Source organism: Myotis brandtii, unplaced genomic scaffold (genome assembly GCF_000412655.1).
Source record: "Myotis brandtii unplaced genomic scaffold, ASM41265v1 scaffold190, whole genome shotgun sequence".
Lineage (NCBI taxonomy): Eukaryota > Metazoa > Chordata > Mammalia > Chiroptera > Vespertilionidae > Myotis > Myotis brandtii.
In genome coordinates, this window is record NW_005357076.1 from 5,621,623 (window position 1) to 5,625,836 (window position 4,214).

At 44.0% G+C, this 4,214-nt stretch overlaps 1 pseudogene; it reads left to right on the top strand.

Annotated features, from left to right (window-relative positions):
* The window catches only part of LOC102239182, a 3,840-nt pseudogene extending 1,166 nt beyond the window's left edge, over positions 1-2,674 (top strand).
* The last annotated feature ends 1,540 nt before the right edge of the window (positions 2,675-4,214 follow it).

Genomic DNA, 4,214 nt, shown 5'->3' on the forward strand with positions numbered 1-4,214 from the left:
ATTGATGTTTCTCTCCCATTGATGTTTCTAACTCTCTATCTCTCTCCCTTCCTCTCTGTAAAAAATTAATAAAATATATTTATATATTTTAAATAAAATAATATTAGCAACAATTTATGCGAATAAATTTGAAATAGATAGTTTCCTAGAAAATATAATTTGCCAAACAGACACAGGAAAAAATAAAAAATCTGAATAGACTATAACTATAATAAATGGAATGAGTTTAAAATCTATTTATACGAATAATATACCAAACCCAGATGGTTTTATCTAAAGGAGAAAAACAAAACAAAACAGAGAACCAGTTCCTGTAAGCCCTTGTAAGCCCCAGTAAAGAGTTTGGATTTTTATCTTAATGGTAATTAGGAGCCACTAAAAGATTTTAAGCAGGAAGGTGACATAATTGCATTTTGGAATGAAGACTTGGCCTGCAGTGAAGTGGGATCAAGGTGGAGACTGCTATAATAATTAGTTAAGAGATGCTAGAAGCCTGGGTTAAGGGATGGCTGCAGAGTTGGAGAGTCGGTAACAGATTTGGGAGATGTTTAGGTCAGGCTTAGGGGTAGGGATGGGGGCATATAAATCAAAGAATGATAAGGGACTGGGAATAATTAAGGATGAAACCCTGATTTCTGTGGAGGTAACTGGGTGCATGTAGTGCTCTTAGTGAATTGGCAAGCTGAGTGAACCATGTTTGGGTGGAGGAGGATGAGGCCATTTTTTGACATGTTAAGGTGCCTGGGAGACATCCTGGTGGAACCAACTAGTAGGTAGATATAAGAATCTGAACCCAGGAAGCGGGTTTAGGGTGAAGATATGGTTTGGAAATTTCCTGAAAACCTGGGTTCTCCCAATTTCAAGGCCAACTAATCATGACACATGAAGTCTGAGTCAGTTTCCCAACTGTAAAATACTAATGCCAGCTCCATCTCTTCCCCAAGGGAAGCCGAGAACAGAGACCATCAAAGTGAAAGGACTTTGAGTCAAAGAACCCGTACATGGTGGGATCTCCGTGAGATGGACAAGTTTGGTAGAAGGGCTCCAAGTACCTGTGCCCTTATCTCTCCAGTCTCTAGCCCAGCCGTGGGCAAACTACGGGGCCGGATCCGGCCCATTTGAAATGAATAAAACTAGAAGAAAAAAAAAGACTGTACCCTTTTATGTAATGATGTTTACTTTGAATTTATATTAGTTCACACAAACACTCCATCCATGCTTTTGTTCCGGCCCTCCGGTCCAGTTTAAGAACCCACTGTGGCCCTCGAGTCAAAAAGTTTGCCCACCCCTGAATTAGCTCAAAGAAATTTGTATTGAGGAAAATATAGCTCTTAATAAGCTCTTAAGACATGTGTCTTAGAAGTGGTCAAAGTCATAGACCCAGATCCTATTGCCAGACGTAATTTAACTCTGATTATTCAGGAAAAGGACTGAAAGCTTATAGAAAATGTCTAGCAGAAGAAGAGTGATTTTTACAGACCCATCCAAGCAGCATTCAGTCTTCTTCAGTCCAAGGAGCTACTGGACATTGTAGCATCCCATGTTCATGGACATGGTAGGCTCATCCACAGTGTGACTCAGAGCAGTCATACCACAGAGAATAACCTTGTAATAAAAGCCCTGCCTTTTTATGGCAGAGTTGGGTCTTGAAGAAAGTTCTCCTTGATGTCCAGTCTTTAATTTTCAGTCCTTAGGCTTAAACAATTTTAGAACATTTTGGCATTTGAGGATTTATTAAATACTAATTACCTATAATAATAAAAGCGTAATATGCTTATTAGACTGGAAGTCCTTTCAGACGACCTTCTGGACGGGGCCGAAGCAGAGGCAGCCATGGCAGCGACGGGGGGGCCAAGCCCCTTGCACGGATTTCGTGCATCGGGCCTCTAGTATGTCTAGTAAGTACTGTGCTTGGGGAAATAGAGGGATCTGAAATAGAATTGACACTTAGTGGAACTTATCCTTTTTTCTGAAGGGAACCAAAGTCCCAAATAACTGAGATTTGTGATCTTGCCACGTTGCTATACTGGGTGCTCCTATGCGTACTGGAAAGTAAGGCCTATTTTTAAATAGTATCTTTTATTTATTTTATCTTATTTATTTGAATTTATTGGGTGACTTTGGTTCACAAAACCATACATATTTCAAGTGTACAACTTAATAAAACATCATCTGAAGACAGCATTGTACACACCTTGCCCCAAGCAAAGTCTCTTTTGGTCCCCATTCCTCGTCCATGCCCCCCTCCTTGCCCACCTCCATTCACCTTTCCCTCTGGCAATCAGCAGGGCCTGTGCTCGGGCCACAGGGAACATGAAGGCAAGATCTCCACTTCGGTTTAGCTGGAGACAGCTGTGCCCACTGTGCAGGGCAGCGAAGATGGGTGTCCGTGGGGAGCCAGGCCTAAGTGCTATGGGGAAATCAAAGCGGGGAGAGGTCGTGGAGGAGGCCCTTTCTCAGACTCAGACCCTGGCCCAGATGTCCAATCCCCCGAGCTTTTATAGTCCTACAGGCACAACGAGCAACTCCCTCTTCTGAGCCTCCTCTGGTTACACACAGTCCCACTGTGGTGCTCACCACCTGTGCTCTAATCCTCTCAATGTCTCTCCCTTACTAGACTGTGAGCTCCCTGATGTCAGGGTCTGTCCTTGGTGGTGCATCTCTGAATCCCTAAAGCTCTGCACAGGGCCTGGCTTTCAGGACAGACTATTGGATGGATTCTACCTCATCACAGGGAAGGTAAGAGTTCAAGCTGAGCCCTGAAGAACAAGTTAGACTTGGACAGACGGGAAAGATAAGTAAGGAGGGAAGGCAGACAGACGGGGGGTGGGGGTGGGGAATGTCTCAGTAGAGATGGGGAAGGAACTATAACAGATTAAAGCATGTTGAGGTCAGACTGTGAATTCTCGGTGTCTCCAGAAGAGAGAAACCGGAGGCTAGTGGTCACCTAATACCAGAGTGGCTGCAGCTCTAGGAGCAAATGAGGAGATGCTGTTTCATTTGAAGATTCATTTTCCCAGGGACTTCTCCTGGGTACCTGTGGGGGGCAATTAAGGATTTTGTCTCTTTTTGAGCCTCATCCTCCCACAAATATTTACTTTGAATTTATATTAGTTCACACAAACACTCCATCCATGCTTTTGTTCCGGCCCTCCGGTCCAGTTTAAGAACCCATTGTGGCCCTCAAGTCAAAAAGTTTGCCCACCCCTGCTAGCCTCTGGTCCTCCCAAGGTGTCCAGAGGTCCTTCTCTAGGGAGAAAAAGAGAGCAAAGGACTAAAACAAAGATTCAAAGATGCTATGGGGAAATATTCATGTGTTCAGTCAATAATTTATTGAAGCTCAAACTGAAAACTGAATTACCTATCAGTCATTCACACTCTTGGGTGAATTTTTATCTTCATTGTGAGATTTAAGTGTGGGGGTTTTTTGTTGTTTTTTTTGTTTGTTTTTTTATAATTTGGAAATTGGGGGGCCACCTTGCCACTCTTTTATTCAGTTTGGGATACACCCTTACCCCTTAAGAAGGCAAATTTCAGTAACAGGCAGACTATCTTATCAGTAAGGATTTACATGACTATTTGGTGGGGAAGTTGCTTCAGCTACCATTGTCTCGAAGAAACAGTGGGTGCACAGCTCTGACCTTTGCCAGGGCTTCAAGGGTCACCAGCCTTCTGGGTTCCTTGTCCACTAGGTGTGTTTTTTTAATAGGTAAACATTCACATTGGTTCCAAAATCAAGCTTACATAAAAAGGCATACATCGGAAAGCCTCCCACCATTCCCACGGCTGCAGAGTATCCCATTGTTTAACGTAGTTACATCAATAAGGGTAGTTTCTTCAAGGAGAGATTTTGGAGCCTGGAGCTCTCTAAAAGGAAGGCCTTGGTGGGTCACATTTGGAGGCAACAAGGGACACTGGGGAGCCAGGGAGCAAAAGACAAGTGGTGGGCGATACTCCATGATGTTGGTGATTCTTCCGAAGCTTTAGAAAGGAATTTACCCCTCGGGCTAGCCCAGGGCAACTCCTGATGGTGTTTGGGGAGAAGAATGTCCCTGGGATTCATTTAACAAATAGGTATTGAGCCCATATTAGGTAGCAGGGCCTGTGCTCGGGCCACAGGGAACATGAAGGCAAGATCTCCACTTCGGTTTAGCTGGAGACAGCTGTGCCCACTGTGCAGGGCAGCGAAGATGGGTGTCCGTGGGGAGCCAGGC